The sequence below is a fragment of the Grammomys surdaster genome, unplaced genomic scaffold, assembly GCF_004785775.1.
Source record: "Grammomys surdaster isolate TR1022 unplaced genomic scaffold, NIH_TR_1.0 190, whole genome shotgun sequence".
Lineage (NCBI taxonomy): Eukaryota > Metazoa > Chordata > Mammalia > Rodentia > Muridae > Grammomys > Grammomys surdaster.
In genome coordinates this window covers 5,559,312-5,583,831 of record NW_021604635.1, presented here as the reverse complement: position 1 = coordinate 5,583,831, position 24,520 = coordinate 5,559,312, and the positions used below count along the sequence as shown (strand labels likewise).

General features: G+C 38.0%; 1 non-coding gene across 1 annotated transcript; it reads left to right on the top strand.

The window, feature by feature from the left end:
• The first annotated feature begins 347 nt into the window (after positions 1 to 347).
• LOC114622675 lies at positions 348 to 480 on the top strand. The gene has a single exon (XR_003711654.1). It is a non-coding gene; the product is annotated as a small nucleolar RNA SNORA17 (small nucleolar RNA).
• The last annotated feature ends 24,040 nt before the right edge of the window (positions 481 to 24,520 follow it).

The window sequence follows — 24,520 nt, the reverse complement described above, 5'->3', positions numbered from 1 at the left end:
TAGCAAATAAAAATCAAATCAATGAATACATGTCAAAGATACGATGAAATTCTTCTCCTTGTCCTTGTAGCCCTTCTTACATGAAAAAGAATGGTTGTAAAATAAGAAAGAATATAAGGTTTTAGAGGTGACGTTATTAAATAGAACATGTTAGCCTAGAATGTAATTTCCACAGGAAAATGTTTGACATGGTAAATTAAAGAGGCTTGTGCATATGATAACTGAGCCCCTACTGAGCACTATAGATAATGCGAAATTGGCGATTGCCATCATATTAAAGGTAGAATATCACTTAACGTTTCAAAGCACATATGCATTGTATAATGTTATTGAAAATAGCACTTCATACTGTGCCTAGAGGTGGCATAGGTATGGCTCCCATGTCACCTGTATATCAGTAGCTGGCAAAGAGGAGAGAAGCTATGCCTATACTTAGTGTTCTGACTTTTTGAGTATCTGAATTATTAGTAGCCTAACACTCCCTGAAAAGAAGCAAGCCTGAAACTACCATGTGTCTGGCACCAGAGCAGCCAGGACAAGGAGCTAGCCTGAGATGACCACCAATCCAATGCTGCACTGGCCTGGACTGGTTCCAGGGATAGAAGAACCCTGCCTGAGACTATGGGGCCCTAGACAGTAGTGAACCCAAGACAGAAGAACCTTGCATAGGGCCACTAAGGTTGGCCTGGGTGAGGAGCAAGCCGGAGATGCTTACCATTCTGGTGCTGTGAAGGCCTGGAGGAGAGTAGACCAGGCCCAAGATGACCCCTTCCTGGCACTGTAATCCATAAGTGGGACATAACACTCCTGAGAATACTCATGATAAGACCTCAGACACTCAGACCCAGTGTGCCACTAGCAGGTGCGAGGAAGTGGTAGAGAAAAAGAAGAAAAGGAGAAATGGGAGGATGTGGGCACAAACAAGACATTCTTGTTGCCTTGTGTCATAGAGATCCTGTACTTTTGGATGGGTAGGACCCGTTCCTTCATACATTCCTACAGTTCATCAATGGGGTAGATACTGGATGGGTCAATTCAAAGCCCTGGATCTGGGTCTGAGAGTTAGGTCTGATGGAGACTTGAGGATAGTAAAGAACAGACAGATCTGAATAGCTGGTGATGTCACCTGGTACTATGGTATGATCTTGGCCTATGCTGCCACAAGGGCTCACATCTGAGTTTGTGGCTCTGCAGCAGCAGGGCTCTGTTACCTCCAAGGCCAGACAGACAGCCAGGTCTTGACAGCTGCCTGCCCGAGGACTTGTTGATGTCCAAGGGCTGTGTAGAAGTGTCCCCAATCCTCATTAGGGCATTGTAGGAGAGCTGTCCCTGGGGACTTAAAAACAGGAGAGCAAACCCTGTCCCTAGACAGCTGTAGTATTCTGCAGATCAGGAGTTGGGGTGAGTTGATCACAGGGCCTAAAACCAGGAGAGCCTTCAAGCTAACCAGTTCAGATACCTACCTCTCAGACCCAGATCCAGGGCTTTGAATTGTCCCATCCCAATATATAACCCATCATTGAACTGCTGGAGTGCATGAAGGGGCTGATACTACAGATCTGAAATTACAGAATCTTCATGAAAGAAGGCAACAACAGGACATCTGAGAGGAGTCCCAGTGAGGGTCCAGTATAGACAGAATAGCAGAAACTAGAGTCCTCATACCACCAGACCAGACCAAGTCATTGAACATTTGCAAGCAAAGAAGTATAGACAAACAGATATACTGTGGGACACACTGACACAGTGCTCCTTCCACAATGAGATTTTTCCATTTTTGTTGGAGGGGGAGTTTGCAAGCATGGAATTGCAAGGAGGGGAGAGGGAGAGATGAGTGGAATTGGGGTGCATGATGTGACATCACAAAGAACCAACAAAGAGTTAAAAATAAACAAAAACTAGCACTTCAAATATTCACTATTTCTTTGGTAAAAGTATTTAAGATTTAGTCTACAAATTTTCAAAAGTATATAGTATATCATGCCAAGTCTGTAGTCACACATGGTCCCCTCTTTCCTACACCCTGCTATAACTCAACACAATGGGTTGATCAACCCATTCACTGATCAGCCTTGCCCTACCTCTGCTTCCCTCCTACCTTCTTGAACCTTTGACTGTCAGCATTCCACTCTTGATCTCAGTTAATGACTTCTGCCTGTGTCTTGGTTCTGCAAGTCTTCTATATAAACTATTCATTTGGAAGAAAGTTAGAATTCCTGCCTTTCTCTTTTCCCAGGAACATTTGACTAAGGAGCCCTGGATTATATGTAAGTTGCCTAGCTGTCCTGAAGCCCCTATTCTGGACAGATCATCTACGGGAAAAGACAGAGATAGAGAGGGATGTCTGAGAATGGTCAACAGCTTCTGCCAGAGGATGGAGTTGCCTAGGGTCAGGAATGAAACCTTCAAAAACTTCAGGGGATTCGAAGAAGAACAGTGATCTGAGCACTAATGGAAATGTAAATTTGTCAGATAGTTGTTATTAATGTTTCAAGTCATTATTATTTTTAATTTATGTCATTTTTACATGAACATAATTGTGTATGGTTATAGCATCAAGCATGATGTGTTTTACTGTTTTTGTTCTTATCTTTTTCAGACATGGCTTTGTGTTAACCTGGGTGACCTCAAACTTGTTTTAAAGCTGGGCTTAACTTGATGTTGAACTCCTAATCCCTCTGAATCTGGCTTGGTGTGGTGCTTATTTTTTGTTTTCTATTTTTTCAGATTATAATTTATTTACAACCTTTCTCCCTTCCCTTAACTTCCTTCAGACCTTCCTGAAGAGCTTGGTGTTTTATGCATGCATACACTGAGAATTGACTAAATCAAGCTAGTTAGTGCATAGAAGGAGCTCATACATACTAATGTATGGTTTTTACAAAATCATACCTAGACGAATTATTAATCACATTTTGATTGATGTTGTCAAAGGTCCTTAAACATACCTCCCTACCACTGGTAAAAAAAAATATCTTGTGTTTTAAAATTGATTTAATTCTATTCTTCTCTTTGTTCTCAGAACTCTAGAACAATTCTTAGTGTCTCGAATAACAGTTATACATACAGTTGCATAACTATTACTTTTTCTTATATATTCCTATAAGGGTATTAATTTATATCTAAAGGATTATTTTGGTCTAATAGTTTTTCCTATTTTTAATGTTAATAATACTTCAAATTTAAGGTATTTTTTTTCTTTTTTACCTTTTAAAATTATGTTTGAGAATTTTGTAGACGTATAAAATAAAATGTGATGATATCTTCTCTTACCTCCCTCCAACTCTCCTCATACTTCTCCCTCTCAATTTCATGTATTTCATTCTTTATTTTATTTTTTAAACAACAGTTTTATATTTCTTTGGGAATTTCATGCTACGTATTTTGAAAATAATGATCCCTTTCAAATTGAGCTCTTCACATAACCTTCCTTTCCAACCTTCTATCTCTTCCCACGGAATTCTGGCATTTGTATTCTTTTCTCTTTTTTTCTTTCCTCATCATCAGTTTGTACTGTCTAGCTAACCCTGGGAATGGGACTTGCACATTGTTGATCTACCAATGGTCACACAATTAAGGAAAACAGTTTATTCCAAGCACCTGTCAAATGCTAATAACTTCTCAGTTAGTGGCTCCTTGATTTGACTGCCACAATGTTTATTTAGTTTATAAATTACATACATATGTACAGTATATGTTATAATAATGTAAACATGTACACACAGAGATGCATACATGCAAATGAATCTTTGCGCTATTTTTCATTATGTTTGTTTTGGCTTTTGAGCCAAAGTGTCGCTTATGTTTGTAATTTTCCTGTGCTCAGGCTTCTGAGGGCTTGGATTGCAGTAGAGTACCATCATGCCTTTTTCAAGGTTAAATTGTCTTATATCTTGTTTTAACCTTTGTTTCCTTTCATATTTCAAAGTGACAGAATTAAAAAATATACACTTTTTTTTAAAGTTGGTTGTTTTTACCAAAGTGTGATCAAGGCTATATGTCAATGTACCTGGAATATTATAATAATCTCTCCACTTTGTCAGCAAAAGCTTAAGTAAAGCAGAGAATTTTCCCCCTTGGGATATGTACTTGGTCGCACTTGCTTGGCAATTACTGCTTAGCTGTTGGATGATATAGAGAGGATTTGAATTCATATATAAATATGAAATCAATTATATCTCTTTTAGATTCACTTTTTACTCCAAACTTATGAGCACTTGTTATATCATCAGGGATGCTTTGACTGTAGCTGCCGCTGGGCTTCATAAGTACATCTCTTTCTCACCTTCAAAACTGGCTCTTGAAACTGGCCTATAGAGCACACTCCCACAACCATTAAGGATCTGAGTTTGATACTCAGAACTCATATGAAAATCTGAAAGCAATGTTCCAGGCTTGTAATCAAAGAAATTGAGAGGTGGATACAGATGGATCCCTGGGGCTGTTGGACAGCCAGTCTAGCCTGAAAAGCAAGCCCTAGATCCAAGTAAAAGTCTCTGTCTTCAAAATCAAGATAGATGGCTTGGATAGTGCAATACCCAACGCTGACCTCTGTCCGCTACATGTGTCTACACTTTGAAAAATTGTTTGTTAAAATTCTTATTTTATATCATGTTTGTGATTGTTGAAGTCTATCATGTTTATTCATTTTACATCATTTATTTGATATCAACAATAAGAAATAGAGGTTAAAAATTATAATTTTAATACTTTATTAATCACTGAGAATAATATATAATAGCCAAATACTGAAAAGCAATGCTAAAAATGTTGACAGATATCAAAAGACGGAAAGATATCCTCTGTTCATGGATACATAGGATTAAAATAATAAAAATGGCCATCTTACCAAAAGAAAGCTACTGATTCAATGCAATCACTATCAGGATTCCAAGACAATTCTTTAGAAACCTTGAAAAAACAATATTCACCTTCATATGGAAAAACAAAAACCCCACAATAGCTAAAAACAGTGCTATACAGTAACTGAACTTCCAGAGGTATCACCCTACCTCAAGTTACCACAGAGTCTGAGCTGGCCATCCTGTCACCAGGCAAGGCCTCAAGTAGAGGGATTAGGACAACAACTATGCAAAAAAAAAAAAAAAAAAAAAAACCTTCAACCTATAGATTGTCCTGCCTTCAGAGTATGCTGAGACCAGAGCCAAACAGAATCATCATCAGAGACCAGAGAGACTTCTCCCAGCAACTGATGGGAGCAGATCTAGAGTCCCACAGCCCAACATTAGGTGGAGCTTGGAGAGTTCTGTGGAGTAGGGAGGGGAAGAATCAGAGGGACCAGAGGGGTAAAGGATGCATGAGAAGAACCCAGACCACAAATCAACTGTCCAGGACTCATGGGAACTTACAGAGAACAGGGAGCCATAGGAGTCTAACCTAGGTCTTCTGTAAATACATTATGGTTGAGTAGCTTGATGTTCTTGTGAAAATCCTAACAGTGGGAGCAAGGGCTGTCCCTGACACTTTAGCTCATTTGTGGGACCTTTTGCCTCCAACTGAGTTGCCTTGTCCAGCCTTGATGTGATGGCACATGACTGGTTTTACTGTAGCTTGTTGTGCCACAATTGATGTCCCTGGGGAGCCTGATCTTCTCTGAGGGAAGGAAGAGGCATGGAACTGAGGGAAAAGGTAGGTACTAGGGGAGGAAATTTATGGGGAGAGGGAGGGAAATCTGTTGTCCAGATGAAAGAAGAATAAAGCATTGGTAAATTTTAGATTTTGTTATTGTGATTGTAAATACATTGTCATTCTTTCTTACCAATGAAGTCTTCTGACATTTTTACACATGAGCTTGATCCATAAATTTGACAGCTGCTCACCACAGCCTGACAACTGTTGCAGTCTACCTCAGTGCTGTTTATCAGATGTGTCTTAGTTAGGGCTTTGCAACTCTTATAAAGGACAACATTTAACTGGAGCTGACTTTCAGGTTCAGAGGTTCAGTCTATTATCATCAAGGTGGGAACATGATAACATTCAGGAAGACATCAGGCTGGAAGAGCTGAGAGTTCTACATCTTCATCCAAAGGCAGAAGACTGACTTCCATGTGGTTAGGAGGAGGATATCATTGCCCACCCCCACAGTGACACATTTCCTCCAACAGAGCCACACCACCTAATAGTCCCACTCCCTGGGTCAAGTATATTCAAACCACCACAATCTGTATTACTGCAAATGGTAACTAACCATAGTTATCAGATAGTCTTAAAAATACAATATTCAAATCACATAACTACCTTGCTTAAAATGTACAAATCAACTTTTCAAATTCAGAACAAAATTGTGTGACCAGCAGTGAGCACTATAACCAGGTCCTGCCAAAATCCTTCCTCAAGATAACATTTCCTATCTTCCTCATCTTCCTGCTCTGGACATGTTACTCTGCTCTCTGATCGTGAGACTTTTGGGTCACTTCCTTGACAAGCCCCTTTCCTCCATGCTGTTGAACAGAACCTGCTGATCATTAACATTAAAGTGATCTTCCATCCTACTTAATCTGTGGGTCTGCTCAGTTGTTTTATTCATAGACAACATATCTATGAACAACACATATTTATGTCATTTATTACTTATACATTAAGCATTTATCTTTTACATTATAATAACATGGGAAAGAAGAAGTTTCTTGTACATGAATAGATTCTATATTCAGCAGAACCTCAGAAATAACTCATTCAATGAAAGGATGTGATATGTGCTGGGAAAGTTCTCTGCTGTGGAGATACACTCCCCTGAGTAAACATCCTTCTGCATAAAGGATCCAGGAACTTAGAAAGTTGAACAAGATACAGTGCATATTGTATAAATTTATACAATTAAGAAATTATAAAACAAGAATAAACTCAGACATGTAGTGAAGGATTGGCAGGTCTTTTTGAAAAAAAAAAACATTTTCCCTGATTTAAAATGCATTTAGTCCTGCTTATTTCAAAGGATAAACAAAAGAAAATGTTGCTTTCCAGAGGAGCATTCTTCACCAGGGACATCCGAGAAAAGCTGGGCTCCTTTGCATCAGGTGTCTCCACATTTTCATCAATATATCACCAAAAGAAAGAAAATGATACTCATGTATATGTACCTGGTTGAAACAGGAGGTGTCACATAACACTCTACTAACATAATAAACAATGACAGGCAACTTTGACCTTATGTAGACAAAGATCATCCAGGTGTTTCCCTCACAGTGAAACACATACTTACAGAAAGGTGCTGTGTGAGTTCATAGAGGGAAGTCATGCAAAGGTAGATGCTCAGATTGTGGTGATGGGCCAACCAACCAGGAAGGTGAGATTGATTGTGAGTAATCACTGACCACCAGGATAGAAGTAGGGAACAGAGACTCCTTCAAAGACCCAAGAGCTGACCACAGATCTCAACTCATTGACAGAAAACTTCAAACCTGTATAACTGTGACAGAAAAATATTCTATTGCTTTAAACTATATAGTCAATGGCTTTTATATGCAGCTCCAGCAAAGCAATGGATGCATGTGGCCAACCTGGGTGTCCAGAAAAAGAAAAGCAGGAAAAGATGTTGAATATTGAACACGCTCTGTCACACCAAGTCTCATTGCAACATTTACACTATCACTTCCCTGTCACAAGATGAAGTTTAACAAATAAAAACTGATTTAGTTCAGAATAAACACACAAATAGAACTGCCAAGAAGAGCATGGTTTTATAGCAGAATGTGAGAAAAAAGCAGCAGGAACCTGTGCTTTCCAAGAGGTAAGCATGAGAGGTGAGATGAGACAATGAAGACAGATACAGCAATATTAGTATAGCCATAAAGCCAGAAATCTCTTCCTGCTCCATTGTGGTCCCTGATGCTCAAGATCAATCCTAGGATGTGTTATGTGCTGGGAAAGTTCTCTGCTACAGAGATACACTCCCCTGACAAAACATCTGTTTTTCTATGGTATACAAGGAGAACGGTGCTCAAGGCCAGAAATCTAACAAGAAGAGTTATGTATTCTTGTTAACTAACAAGAGATATGTACTTGTTATTGGATAGATGGGACTTGTTCCCTAGTGGTTACGTTTTGAATATTTGGTTCCCAGCTACTGATGCCATTTTGAGAGATTGTAGAAACTTTAGATTGTACTTAACTGAAGGAAGTAGGTCACTTGGGTGGGTTTTTGCAGGCACACTACCCTGGCTACTGCCCATATCTTTTTGCTTCCTAGGTAGTCATGAAGTGACGGGCTCTCTTACATGCCACACTTCCTTTGCCATAATGTTCTGGCAAAGCACATCAGAACTGACTATGTTGAAGGTATTAGTCAAACAACATCTCATCACCCTTAAGTTTTATGGGTCAAGTATGTTGTCATGGCAAAAGAAATTAACCTTTTAGGATATAACCAAAATTTTACAGAGTAATTCACTGGTAGAATTGAACTGCCCAGTTCTGTAAATATGAAGGGTAGAATCCAACCACATTTAGAGCAAAGAAACCATTCACTGAATGTTCATTTGCATAAATAGTTTTCAAATTGAAAGAAATTGTTCTTGTTTTAGCTGAATTCAAAAAGTAAGACAGGGGTTAATAAATAGTTATGGTAAATCCAAACTTGACTGAAGATGAAAAAGTATTTGTTGGCAACCAGTTTCCAAAGGTAGGCTCTGCTAGCATCTAAAGAGAGTAAGCTTTGATACTAAGGACATTAAAAAGAGAGATCAGGAAGACCCTATCTTAGTTAGGGTTTCTATTGTTGTGAAGAGACCAGAGCAACTCTTATAAAAGTGATTTGTTCATTATTGAAACTGTAGGAGAAAGTGTCTAGGAGATTATACAATACATATTTAATCTAATTTATACATATACATAACCATACCTTATTCATTGTATCTTCATTTCAACACCTTCTAGATGAATCAGGAGCTCAGAATCACTTAGTAGGACTATATTGTGGTTTTAGGCTATGTACTTGTATTACAAAAGTATATATTCTTATTTTTTTTTACGAAGTAGATGTAAGAAACTGTTTTTTTCTTATTTCATTAATTTTTATTCATTTACATCCCAATATGAGCTCCCTTTCCTCCTATTCTCTCCTTACACAGACCCTCCTCCCATTCTTCCTTCCTGTTCTCCTCTAAGAATGGAGAGGCTCTTCTGTATATCACCTTGGCACATCAAGTCACTTCAGGACTAGGTGCATCTTCTCCCACTGGTTGAAGACAAGGACCAGTTAGGGGAATGGGATCCACAGGCAAAAAACAGTTTCAGGGACAACTTCTACTCCAGTTGTTGGGGGCCTGCATGAATACCATGCTGTACATCTGGTACATATGTGTGGGGTCCCTAGGTCCAACTCCTGCTTGCTCCTTGGTGGGTGGTTCAGTCTCTAAGAGCCCCCAAGTGTCCACGTTAATTGACTCTGTTGGTCTTCCTGTAACAAAGAATTAATTTTAATGATAAGAAATCATGACTGTTTAGATATTTAGTCTATTTAAAAATGGTATAGTATCTATTTTAAAATGAGACAAGTGATTAAAATAGTATTTCAAAGTGGATTCATTCTAGAAAAACGAAATAATTAAAAACAGAGAATATAATTACTGTATTTTATTACAGAAGGGTCTAATAAGTCTTAGAATAAGTCTAAGTTTGATAAAGTACATCCAGGATTGTCAGTAATTAGAAACATCAAGTCCCACCCGGGGACAGAAGAAGGAAAAAAAGAAGAGACTTTCCTGATGTTCAAGAGCTGTGATTATCTAATACATTTGGAAAATAAGGAAAGCCAAGTTTTATTGCTGATAGAAGTGAGAACAATGGAGAAGGCAAAGCTGCCTGAGAATTTCCTAATACATTACCTTGATTGTTCTTCTATCCCAATCTCGTGAACCATACTAGTTGGGTCCATTATAAAAACAAGAATAAAGACATCTTCTAAAGGCTTGAAAATGTAACATGTAGAATTCAGTGCTGTGTAATACAGAACTTACCAGAGGCAGGCAGGAGTGAATCTTAGGGGAAGTTCACCCAGGAGCAGCAAAGGTAAGTTTCCATGTGGATTCAAGAAGCAAGCATATTAAATCAGAGTTTTAGTTCATCCATACCAAAGGCTTTTATACAAATACAGTTTTAAGAACTTTAATAAATGAAAACCAGCTAGAGGTTCATCAACAGATGAATGGATAATGAAAATGTGGTATATATACACAATGGAATTTTATCCAACTGTAAAGAATAATGAAGTTATGAAAGCCATAGAAAAATGTGGATCTGGAAAATATTATACTGAGTGAATTATCACATGTCAAAAAGGACAGATTCTCCTTTATATGAATTTTTTTAATAGTATGTGTAACACTGAGTTATTAAAAGGTCAGAAATACAGGTAGATATAAAAAACAGAGATGGAAGGGAATAGTAGAACAAATTAGGCATGAAAGTGTAGGGGGTAGAAATACTAACTACATAAAGGTCTAAGTAAGGAGAGGATGCAAAAATAGGAAAGAGGAGCAGGAAAGATAGTAGGAACCCAAACTAAGGCTATAGGAAAAAATTCATATGGAAACCTACTGTGTCATAAGCTTATTAAAATTACAACCTAAAGAAAGAAAAGTTTGAACAGAAATAATCCCCAGATTAAAAACTCTCAGTCCCAAATATTTAGTATGTTCCTAAGAAGTCCCAGGCACATCCCAAACAATATAGGCATTTCTCATAGCTCTTGTTTATTATCCAAAACTTGATGGTAAGTCCCAATTGTCAAAAACACAGGCAGCCTAGTTATAGGTTATAAAAGCATTAAGTTAGTACAGAAAGGTGCTGTGCAGACTGCTGGTGGTGAAGAGTCATTAGAAGACTTATAGAGTTATCGATTCTGCATGCTAAAACATTGACGTTATTCTTTTCACTCTCTTGGCAAACAACATGTTGCAGGGGCTCTGTAAACATAAACATCACAGTTGGCACAATGAGTTGTGTGAGGTAAGAAGGAAAACTTGATTTTGCCTGACTTTGTTGGGCTAGTTCAAACTTCTAGATTCTGACACCAGGCAGTTTATTTTAGACATTTTTAAGAATCCTATTACTTTGGATTAAAGTTTCCTGGTAACAACCATCCCAATCCAACTTGTAATATATAGCTTAAGCCATGACTACATTAAAACTCTTTTTTAAAGTATAAGGGTCTAAGAAGATGGGTTCAGTAGCTTAGAAGCCTAGGGTCTGGTGTGCTCTCTGACTGAGATAGACTAGAAGTCAGCAGGATAAAAAGTACATGCAGCATCTCCAATAACTCTGGATTCTATTCATTGAGAAACAAAACAAATGATAAAGGTTTAGGGAGAGAGCATCTGGGATAAACATTCTGAGGGATTTAGGTGAGGTCTGGTTCTACAGATAGCAAAGGCCACCAGGTCATTAACGTTCACTCCCTACCTCATTCCCTACCTCTGCATAGAAAATAGGTATTCATTTCCTCCATTCAGGAATCAATGCCACATAATTAGCATCCCTTCTTTCTCTGATGCTTATTTGCAAACATGCATGCCTTTTACAACATGTAACCTCTAATGCAATAGTGGCAGGATTGCAATGCAAATACCCATGATACAACTGACAGACTATATGAAACCCAAGAAGAAGGAAGGCCAAAGTGTGGATGCTTCAGTCCTACTCAGAAGGGGGAAGAAAATAATCAGAGGAGGTAGACAAAGGAAGGGATCTAGGATAAAGGATAGACAAAGGAGGGATAGATGATGGGGAGGGAAAAGGGGGGCAGGATCAGGTGTGGGAGGAGATGGGGGAGAAGTACAGAAGGTCAGGAAGTTGAACAGAGGTGTGTAGCAGTGAGGGATGAGGAACTGGGGGTAGCTACTAGAAAGTCCCAGATACCAGGGACCCAAGAGGCTCCCAGGATCCAACAGGGATGACATTAGCCAAAATACCCAACAAAGGGGAGAGAGAATCTGTAGAGACTATATCCAGAGGTTAGGAACAGCTTATGTTTGAAGGATGGGGCCACCCACCCATCTCAAAACTAGTAACCCAGAATTGCTCCTGTCTAAAGGAATTACAGGGACAAAGAGTAGAGCAGAGACTGAAGGAAAGGTCATCCAGAGACTGCCCCACCTGGGGATCCATCCCTTATGCATCCACCAAACCCAGACACTAATGCTGATGCCAAGAAGTGCTTACTGATACAAGCACAGCTATCTCCTGAAGGCTCTGCCAGAGCCTTACCCATACAGGTATGGATGCTTGTAGCCAACCATTGGACTAAGCATGGATGCCTCAATGAAGGAGTTAGGAGAAGAACTGAAGGAACTGAAGGGATTTGCAACCCCATAGGAAGAACAATAATATCAACCAACCAGACCCCCAGAACTTCCTGGGACAAAACAACCAACCAAAGAATACATATGGAGGGACTCATGGCTCCAGCTGCTTACATAGCAGAGGATAGCCTTATCTGGTATCAGTGGGAGGAGAGATCCATGGTCCTGTGGAGACTCAATGACCTAGCATAGTGGAATGGTAGAGCACTGAGGTGGGAAAGGGTGGGTGGGTGGGTGTTCACCCTCAAAAAAGCAGGGGGAAGGAAAATGGGCTAGAGGGTTTGCAGAGGTGTAACTTGGAAGGGGGGTTAGTATTTGAAATTTAAATAAATAAGATATCCAATAAAAAAACAATGTGGGGTTTTTGTTTTTGTTTTTTGTTTGTTTGTTTTGTTGTTGTTTGTTTATTTTATTTTTTGTATCTCATTAAGTATATTGGGCTCAAATGTTCTTCAGCAATTGGAATGTACCATTTTCAATATCATGCCCACATAATTTCTTTCAAAATCTAAAGCCAGTTAGGACTGTACTTACTGGATTAGAAATTTCTTCATCCCCCTATTTTTCTTTCAAACCATACCTAATTACTCCCAAGAATTCATGACTTGATCAACTTTGCCCCCCCACCATGGTAATGCATGCTTTTCTGTTAAGTTAATCTGTTTGAATGTGTCAGTTTTCAATCTCAATATGTTTAGGAATCTATCCAGATAAGGGAAATATAGATAGAGTAGAATATGATTAAAGTGAAAATAGCAAACCTTACATTTAAGGAATAAAAGTAGTGGAATATTTTGATAAACAGGAACTTATTTAGAAATTAACAAAAACAATTTTATTGTTTTTATATTATATCCAAAACATGGTTAATTTCTTATTTACCAGTAGATAATCTTAGCTCCTGTTTTTGTGTCTGTTCCCACAGAGGAAAAGAAATTTTAATTTTAATGTAAAGGTCTGGAGATCTTATTTCTTAGAATAAATTATATATGAGTCTGTCATTTAATGCTTATTTCATTATTGCTAAACCTACAGTCGTTAAGATTGCAATCAGAATATCAGTTCACGCTATTTTTATATATTATTTGTTTGACTACCACTATACATCTTATTTTTAAAAAAATAATTTAGTATTAAAAGTATAAATCTAAAAAGTAAATAGTGAAGAGCAAGAGGTAATTCTTTTATTTAGTAAAGCAGTGTTAGATCCTTCAAGGGGATAGAATAGAAATGAGTACTCGGGGTCATTTAGTCACCTCAAAGATAACACAGTAAGAGAAAGAGAGAAATGTATATCAGAATGTTGTGGAAGTTGTTACTGACATAAAAATCACATAGACATCCACAGTTGGTTAACATGCAGTGAACAAACTGACCCTGAGTTATCCAATCTCAACTGAATCATCTACAACAGAACCTCACTCCTCAGGCTCAAAGAATACAGTGGAAGCAGAGGAGGAAAGCCTGTAAGAGCCAAAGAACCAGGGTTCCCACTGTGGGATGGTTTCCTCTAGACATGATGTGGAAGCTGAACCTGCATAACCTCAGAAATACTATTACTTAAAACAGGAAAAACAGACCAGGTCGGTAGATATCTCTGGCCTCCTGGTTGACATGTCCCTCTGCATGTGCTCTTGTGAAGCTATGTGCCATTATCATTTAATCATCAAGGGCTAAATACAGAAGTCTTCCCAATCTTGGAGTTTTCAGTTTTCAAGACTGTGAGCCAAATGAGTTCCCATTCTTTATCATGTACATAGACTCAGAAATTTTATTGTATTCCCAGAAATAGAGTAATACAGATATTTAAACTGGATCGTGTGCAAAATTACATATAATAAGGCTTAATTGGTTGACAAAAATAGAACTGTTTGGACAAAAGGATTCACTAACAAGTTGGATAAATGAATGAGTAGATGGAGTGATTAGTCTTCTAGAATAAATTCAGACATCTGTCCATCCTGGTGATATTTGTCATTTTAAAAATTAAACAGGGCTTTTGTTGTAGAAGTTTAAAAGAAACCTAAGAATATTCTATTGCCTTGAGTACCTGCTGGTTAACTTTTCCTGGGAGACATGAACAAACATCTATTTAAACCCCACAGACCACTCATGAAAGACCAAAGACACTATTCCACCAAAGGCCAGTTTAGTGAACCCATGGGTTTGCTGGGGTTATTTGCACAAATATGGGTGATGGAAAGGCAGCTGCATCACTGAAAAGCCTGCCAGGCATAGAATACACATTATAATAGTAGTGCTGCCAAAGCTTGAAAAGGGATTACTGCTTCCATAGCCTTGAGGGAAGGGACTTTGTAATATTACAGGTTTCAAGAGCTTCCTGATACTTGTGAAGTTTGTTTATCTGCTGAGTCTTATGATCCATTCCCCACCCTCTAAGAAAGAATGTTTCGATTGCTGGATCAACATACAGTACCACCAAATATTTCTGTCAATGTAACAAATATCTAATATAAGCTATATTACTATGTAGTAATATAGCATGCTATATTACTCAAGAGAATTTACACCACTTTCTATAGAAAATATTAAGGAATTGTTATAAATACTTTAGCTCTCACTGAGGCTTTTTTTATTCTAAAACTTATTTTCAGAGCATCATCTTCTTATTAGTTCTAAACAAGGTCACTTCACAGATACACTGAACACTGTGTAATTTCTTTGAATGATAATGTGACATTACCCCTATTTCATATGACCAAAAAACTGTTATTGATGGAATTCAACATTGAAATTGACTTCTTCATTTATTTATATCATTCTTGTTGGCATTCAGTAAAAAAAAAAGTCTTAATAAAAAGTGCTTCTATTGCTTAAAGTTCATGACAGGGGTCTAATATGTACATGGTTGAATGATAAGCATATAGTTTACTAAGAGAAAAAAACAAACAAATAAGCAAACAAAAAACAGGAAAGAAGTGAGAACACGGATCTGAGTGCAGTTCAATAGGCAGTCAGACTTGTGCTAGGTCTTTATAGGAATGTCTTGGGAAATAATGTTTAGGGTTCATGCTGATCAGAAAATAGTGAATTTTCTATTTCTCCTTCAGGTGCAACATAAAAAAAAATTCCCCCTCTGCTATTGGGCATGACTGTTTCCCATGGTTTAGTTAGTGGAAGTGAGCAGGCATAAAGCAAACAGAGTCCTCAAATGTATTAGTGTGATTACCAACATTTATTAATCTGCAAAAGAAGAGAACATACATTAAATAGCTGGTAGACCAAGGGCAACAAAGAAACACATACAATGGTTATAATTCTAACCCATAGCCTGGAACTACCCCTTCAGAGCCTGACTGAGCTCAGGTTGGGTCAGAACTGCCCAATACAATGCCTATGTTTAACAAAAACATGTGCTGTTTTAAGCAATTTACTGCATTTTGACCTACTCCCTTATTATTTTGTAAAGCCAAACAGTACACAGGAAATGCTTATTTTGTTGGGATAATAATACCATGTAAAAGAGCATGCTATAGACATCAGATTACTATAGGGGAAAAGTAGAAGCTGGACAAGAGTTTGAATATTGAAAATATGAGTTGAAGCAGATCTCCTAGATGATAGAATTCCATAAAATGTGTTGCTTTCTCAGAAAGAATATCATAATCATTCCCCACAGTTAATCCTTCAACTTCATCTGGATGGAGATCTACCAGAAAAAATTACTTATGTAACAAACATTGGATAACAACCATGTTCTAGATATTTCAGGAACGTCAAGTGCAAAGAGGTCTCTGCTAATACTCTCAGTGGAGACAAAGACAATAAGCAATTAAGGAAATGGATAATGTACGTACTCTCCTAAAATGATACAAGTAGATAAGGAAAATCAAAACATTAAAAAGGTAGAGCTTTAAATTTTTAAAAGTTTAGGCAGAATAGATATCACTGAAAAGGCGACACTAATTTGCAGATATCAAGGATGCTTCAAGATAGGCAGCCATTGTGTAGTTACAGGAATTTAGCCAAAATCTCTGTGTAAATGATTCTATAATCAAAGAGTAAAATTAGTCCTTAGAAAATACCTATGACTCAGACATGCACACACATACACACACACGTACACACACACACACACACACGCACGCACGCACATGCACAGAGAGAGAGGGAAGAGTGAGAAAAAGGGAGAGAGAAGGAGAGAAAGGGAGAGAGAGGGAGAGGGAGAGAGGGAGAAAGAGAATCTGAATATTAATGACACATGCTTACAATAACAGAAAGTGTCTTTTTTGATGTGTATGTGGTTCTATTCTGAGGTAAACAGCTTACGGATCATCAGTGGATGCTTCTCAGGGCCACCTGGAATCTCATGCTGAAACATATTTTCAGCCATAGTCTAAGCTTTTACTTGTGAGAACCAGTGGGTTGTGCTCATCACAGCACTCAGCAGGCTTCAGAAGAACTGAAGCAGTTAGCACTTGTTTTACTGTAAAAAAAAAATTCAATACATTAATCCTTCCTAGAGGGTCCTACTATTTCCCAAGCAAAACTCCCCTATAGAAAAAAATAAATCCCCTTAAAATAGTTCTTTAATAATGAAGACAAGTGAGAAATTTTAACTCTCTGCCTAGTATTTTGCATGGTAAAATTTAAATATATGAGCTAATCTCATGTGCTACTCTGAATTCTTGGTTCTATAATCAAGGGCCTATGGTGCCTTTCTCCTCCTCTTCTTCCTCCTCCTCTTCCTCCTCCTCTTCCTCCTTTCTTCCCCTCCTCCAATCCTCCTCCTCCTTATCCTTCTCCTCCTTATTCATCATTCTCCTCCTCTTCTTTTTCCTTTTCTTCTTTCTCTTCTCCTCCTCCTCCTTCTCTCTCTCCTCCTCCTCCCTTTCTTCCTCCTTTAGTTTCTTTTCTCTCTCCTCCTATTTTCTTGTTGTTAGCATTGCCTTGCCTATTTGAGACAAGAGACCTGGAATGTCCTACAATCCTTTTGCCTCAGCAACATCAGTGTTGGATTCATATGCAAATATCATGCCTGGTCTTTTTATGACTATTATAGAAATATTTAAGTAAGATTTCTGAGGCTATCCTAAATTTGATTGATACTGAATGAAAATTCCTGAAGTCTCATTATTCTCAGAGATAAAGATAAGTCAAATCAGTATCCACCCTTTGACTACCACCACCAAAGTAAAGGGAAATAAATAAAATTTAGACCAGTTTCAGTATAGAGTATAGGAGTTTTGCTAATAGTAATAGATGTTGGTTCAATCAAATGTCCTTTGTGGGTTTTAGTAAACCTTATATACTTAATCGGTAAGTTTGGACTCTAATCTAGCATATTACAGAAGTAAGTAAGCATTAGTTTTTATGTTCTATCCCAGTCAACTTAAGTAATTCATGAGAGAAGTAGTTTTCAAGATCTATAATATGGTTTGGAAAACCATTTTTACAAGAGGTATATATGTAGTATTCTAATAGTTCTTGATGAATGATGATATGATGTCTCTTCCTTTGAATATTTGCACAAGAAAATTTGCAAACAATATTATGAGGAAAAGTCTGAGGCAGGGTTTCAGCCTCTTTTTTTGAAGAAGAAATGTTAGATGTTTATCTGGTATGACTGTAATCATACTAAAAATAATACTCTAAGTTCTGCTTGAACAAGCTTCCTCTATGTACTTAGGGAGTGTTTGATTTATTTGTCTATAGCCTGACCATGATATTTGCTGCTTCTCTATTGAGCCATTCTGGTGAGTGAAGGAAAAGTCAAGTCCATGAACTTTGACACCAGAGAACTTCCTGTGTGTGCTTGCTTTCCATGTGTGATCCAGACTTTTATCCATGGCCCAGTTCTGTGGAAAAGGGAGCATGCCCCAGTCAGTAATGATGGTATACTTAAGCAGTCTTTCTACTTAGCCACTCTGTTTATATAGCCACAGCAGCTTCTGCTAAACTCAGAATGAAAAAATCTTTTATGGTCTTTTCTTTACAGACCTCTTCTCTTCTTCCCTCCACCTCCTCTTCCTCCTACCCTGCTCCTCCTCAGCCTTGCCCTCTGCCTCCCTCTCTTCACATCTCTCTTCCTCTTTCCCTATCTACATGCCTGCACAGAGTCTCTCTACTCCTCTATTTCTATTTGTCTATAGCCTATTTTTCTATTGCCTATTTGTCTATTTGTCTATTTTTATTTCTCTAACTAGTCACATATAGCTTCAGAACAGGAGTTGCTTTCAATGCTAGGAGACAAGAGGGCTCCTCTTTGATTAAAGAATTAGTGATGTAGAAATGTAGATGATGCCCCAGCTGCTTGAAGTTCCCTTTGAAGGGTTTGCATAGAGACAAGCCACGTTGAAGATTCTAAGCAGGGAACTCCAGCTTCCCATGGTATACCCACCCACCGAACCTCAAACTAGAACATATTAATGATAACCCAGATTTTCCTTTACAATTGCCCCTTTAAGGAAAATAATTAGGTAGTGATCAACTCTGGGGAGTTTTGTCATTTAACCAAATTGTATATAAATTAAAATGTATCTTTCAATTTATTATGTGGGCTACACTGTTCACTGAAAATTTTTTCTCAATTAAAAAGCTTTAATTTTCTTTAGAAAATATGTACTCTGTCACTTCTCTAGAAGGTACTAAAATCTGAATTCAAATCTCATTTAACACATTGTATCAAATGGTTTTTAAGAATTTTGCAAAATAATAACTTTATATATATATACTACAGAATTAATTGAATCTTTTTGGATATGTCTTTGGGAAGATGAGCTAGAGAGATAAGAAAAATCTATAGCACAATCTGAAATTAAAATACCTATGGGTAAATAAACCTACACATTAGAAAATGTTTGGCTTTTGAAACTAGTTATACCTTGGAAGCTCTACTTGGAGGCCCATGACTCATCCCTTGATGTATGTCTTCAATTATCCCATTGGACTGAGTTATATGAGTAAAGTGGGAACTCTGTGAATACTCTTCCAGAAAGCCCAGCCCTCCTCCTGAAGTGGAGATCCTTGTGGTACTTAGTCACCACAGCTTCTAGTCATTTCTCATATTTTTCTTCTCCCTTTTTTCTGGCAGCTGTCCTAAGCATATGGTGAATTCAGTAAGGAATAGTTCTGTGGTAATCTCTGCAATTGTTCTTAGCTTTGAATTTGTATTGAAAATAATCTTTCTGTGTTCTCAGTCATTTAAACAAGACGAGATAATTGTGGAGGCATGCTATACAAACAGGCCACTTCTTAATACAAAGGTTTGAAATTCAGTGGATTTTCAGTTCTGTACCTGGACATCTGTAGATACCTGATGCACACATAAGATATCGCTTAGATTATAAAATAAACTAATATTTTAGTTCAAATCCTTTAAAGGGTGTTTAAGTGTCTTGAAATATTATTGTAATGTAACTGAGGAAGACTGGTTCTGGCTCTTGTTTTAGATGCTGCCGTGCAGACAGAAATCTTTGCATCTGCTTTCTAGTGAACATCTAACATTTTCCATTTGACAAGAAAATGACTAAACAGTCACTCAGAGCAGGTTATCTGACAATATAGAATACTCTCTTAAGCAAGGTTTATTTTATTATTATTATTATTGTTATCATTGACTAACATCTATCCTTGGAAATATTTATCTATCATAATGTAGTCAAGCCAAATGAGCCATTCATATCATCTCTGATATTTTTGTCCCAATGAGGATCATTTTTGCCATTTTCTTTGAAGGTCTGTAATGTGCTTTTGCAGTGACATCTCCTGAAAGTGACACTCTCAGAGAAGCTGATTGGGAAGTGATCCTCCTCTAAGTCTATAAGGAACAGAAAGGAGACAAACAGTGTGCTTACTTTTGTCAACCCCAGCAAGAGCTTACATGGCACTTTTGCTCTTCACAAGTTTTTTTAAACCCTAGCATGAGGCAAGATGGTGATGGTACATAATCTATGTAGCTTCTTGCCAGCCTTAACAGATTAAAGAACATGACAACTCCATGTGAGGAAAGAAGTATACAGAGCATACTAGCCTGTTTGCCCAGCTTTGTGGATCCATTCTTTTTACTAACATTTCTAGCCCCAAAGCTAGCCACTGTAAAATACCCTAAACTCTATCTCTGCACATATGATAGGCTTGTGTCTGTGACATTTTTATCTCAAAGCCTGAAAGTAGAATAGAATGATGGCCAAGGGGAAAAGAAATTTAAATTTTTGCTTGAATGGGAGTGCCCTGCATAGGTAAATAGTACTTCTCTCATAAAATATAGGTTACAAAATACAAAATTTCAGTGTTAAGAATACTATACTTCCCTGCATGTGACTGACCAGATAGACCCCAGAGATCTTTAATACAATATTAGCTATTGTTCTTGCTTATAGCATTTGTGATGCCACCAGGTACTACACATACTGCTAAGGCAGGGAAGACACCAGAAGACCTTCCCAACAATGGATTCCACATGTTAGAATAAAGACAGGCCATGCAGAGTATGTCCTCTGTCTCAATAGTGAAGTGATTAATAAGGCAGTGAGTTACTGATTTGATTTGAAGCCTGTTCTATAGGAGAAAAATCTATGTATACTACTGTCAACCTTGTCAAAAGCTAGGATGTCACAGAAATTAAGGGAAAATCTACTCTTGTTATTTCAACAAATTGGCATGTTATCAAACTGCCTTCTAAAGGACTGTTTATGTGTATAGATCTATGCTTTTCTCAGTATTGGTCAGAAAGACTTCTTTTTTCCTCAGTGGACAGAAGTTAATATAAAGCTAGGTTAAGAATATATATAACTGGGAGCTTCCAGCCCCAGTTGGAACATCATTATCAACCTACGACCCCTCCTCAGTTCAGGAAGCATTGAGGAAAAGAGGGCAGAACAGGATGAAAATGAAAGTTGTGAAATGCTGTTGCTGGACATTTCATAACTGTTGTAATCATGAAATTACATTAGTATGGCATGTGAATAAGACCTGCAAACAAATCAGTCTAGGCAAAACTCCAATATGGAAGTGAGGGGGTTTACAAGGCTCTACTCGTGTTGGAGAAGCTATTAGCAGCTGATGACTGTTGGGGTAGGGAGAGTCATTTTTCTTTGGGAGTCCAATCATTAGCAGTTTTCCCATATCCTCATGAATGACCCCACACCCATTTATCGATGGATAAAAATAACTTAAATATATAAAATATATGTGTTACATATATATGCATATATGTATAACTTTTAAAGAAAGAGAAAGCATGATTTTCAATGATTGATTCCTTTTGGAACTAAACCCAATGAATTTAGCAGTTTGCCACTATCACTGAGGCAGAGAGAGGGAGGTAGAGAGAAAGAGACAGAGACACAGGGACACAGAGACACAGAGACAGAGACACACAGACACAGAGACACAGATACAGAGAAGACATTTAGTTGGAAATATATGTGGTAGGGTTCCCAGGAGGAGAAGGAGAGAGAGAAGGAGGGGGAGGGATATTTTAGAGGCAAAAATGATCGAAATATGTTGTATACATGTTAAAATTTTTCATAGCAGATAAGTATAATTGAAATCTTGAATTTAAGCCATGTTTAAATAAATTTATTTATTTACTAGTTATTTGTCACTTGTCTTTTATATTATTTACTGCCCAAAATTCTTTACACACAGTATATCACATCTCACATCTTTATAACGACACTTATGGATGAATTTAGCTATTACTGTGCAAAAAAGGAAATTAGCACAGTTAGTAAACAGTGTTTAAATTTGGACAGACTCAGTAAATGCTAGACTTTAGGCAAGATGAAACTTCAGAAACTCTGGCCACCTGAATTTCTCCAAGTAGCAAAATGAGAGGGAAAGAGCAGAAGTTGGGACCTCAAAACCTTACCCTTTATTTATTTCCCAAGGATAGCCTAATGATAAAATTCTACTTGCTTAAAGTTGATCATTTACAAAGTCTGTGCAAATTTCAACACTGTTTACCAATATGCTACTCTCCTTCTGTACACTTGATTTCCAAGCTTTGTGTGTTTGTGTCCTTTTTTCTCTGTATGATGAGTGTGAAGGAGCATTCTGTGTTGCAGGCACATGGTAAGGATTTCTCTTGCTTTACCTATTTTGAAATTACCAATACTCTGCTCTTATACCTCATTTTTACCTTATTTCACTTTTAGATTTAAGAAAATCTCATCTTTATTTTGTTGAAATTTGATATTTTAAGAAGTGTTCCCATTTAGCTGATATCAGCCTTATTTTACCACAGAAACAGAGGGTAGAATTAGATTCATGATCATCAGTGACTTTAGGAAAGAAAAAGAGAAGAGAGTAGATATTGGGGTGAAAACATCCATGTCAGCTTTAAGGTTAGTAGCTTTTCTTATTTCAGTCCATTACATGCACCTGTTGCTAGCGGTACTCAGTAAGTTGAATAGTTAAGGGGGTAGAACTCCTTCCTCACCACAGCAGCAGACATAAAACACAGACCTGCAGAAGAGGTTCGTAACAGTGCTGCAAAAGCACCAAAAGAAAGAAGAGAAATGGGAAGCAAGTTATAAATTATGGTTACCCTCATTGGTCAACCAACGAGCGAAGAGATGTCAAAGATGTTGACCACAGATATCCAGGGAAAGCAAGAATGGAGACTTCCTCTGATCCACAGGGTGATTGTCATCATTATGCCGTGTTGCTGATGGGTCTGAAATACTGTTCGGTGTCATAACTGACTCACCTCCCTTATAATCTTCACAACTCCTCTGTTTGTTAGTCCCTCACAGAAGGCTGCATTTGCTGACAGCCAGTTGGCCAGTTAATGGCAATCTAGTCTGATTTCAGTCTCAAGCTTCCAGTGCCATGGCCAATGAACAGAAGAAACCTAAGCAGGTAAAGAATATATCCCAGTTTGGTTCCACCTCCTTACTTCTCAAGTAGAGCTTCTTTGGCCCAGCTGATGTTTGGGCTCATAAATATCACTGAATTTACAACATTACAAAAGAAAACCACAAAATACCTGTGACAAAAGCTGATGCTAGTTCATGAGTTTACATGTTTGGAGGATGAATTTTGAGAGAGAGAGTGTGTGTGTGTGTGTGGATGTGTAGGGACAAAGTTGAAGCAGAGATTGAGGGAATACCCAGCCAATGACTCAATGACTGGAACACCTTGAGACCCATCCCACGGGAGAGAGCCAACCCCTGACACTATTAATGATATCTTGCTATGCTTGCAAATAGAAGCCTAGATTACTGTCTTCTGAGAGGTTTCATCCAGCAGCTGATAGAAACAGATGCAGAAACCCATAGCCAGCTAAACATTAAGCAGAGCTTGGGGAGTCTTGTGGAAGACTGGGGGTAAATGGAAGGATTGAAGGATCTGGAGGGGCAAGGCCACCACAAAAATAACCTACAGGCATCAAGTCGCATGGGCCCATGAAGGTTCATAAACAATGAATCACCAAACAAAGAGCATGTAGGGCTGGACCTAGGCACTCCACACATTTGTAACATGCCTGCAGCCTGATCTTCATGTGGGTCCCCTAACGATAGGGGCTGGAGCTGTCTCTGACTCTGTTGCCTGTCTTTGGATCCCTTTCCCCTACCTGCTCTGCCTTGTTTGGTCTCAGTGGGAGCAGAAGTGTTTAGTCCTGCTACAACTTGATGAGCCAGAGAATATTGGTACACATGGGGGTATTCCCCTTCTCTAAGCAGAGGAATGTTGGCAATGGGGGCAAGGGATTATGAGGTTAGGACTGGGAGAAGAGGAGGGATGGGGGCTGTGATCAGGATGCAAAGTTAATTAACTAATTAATAAAATGTGTGTCTGCATTTATGTGTATAGATATATGTTCATGGTGGTATATATGTATGTACATGTGCCCATGAGGGTTAGACATCTTCTACAATTGTTCATTACCACTGTTTTGAGACAAAAATCTCTCACTGAACCAAGAGCTCACCAATTTGTCAAGACTGACTGCACAGTGAATCCCGGGAGTCTGATGTCTCCACCTTTCCCAGCACTGGAATTACAACTATGGATTATCATCACATGTTTCTGCTCCTGGATTTTTAATGTGGCTGTTGGAGATGCAAGCTCAGGTTTTCATTTTGCATGACTAACGTTTTACTGACTGAGCTATCTCCCCAACCTGTCAAAAATAAAATTTTATTACATGACAAAATAATAGGAACTGTGATGATACTTCTTTCAAAGTTCTCTGTAGCATATAACAGCTTGTAAGTTATAGATGAGCCCAC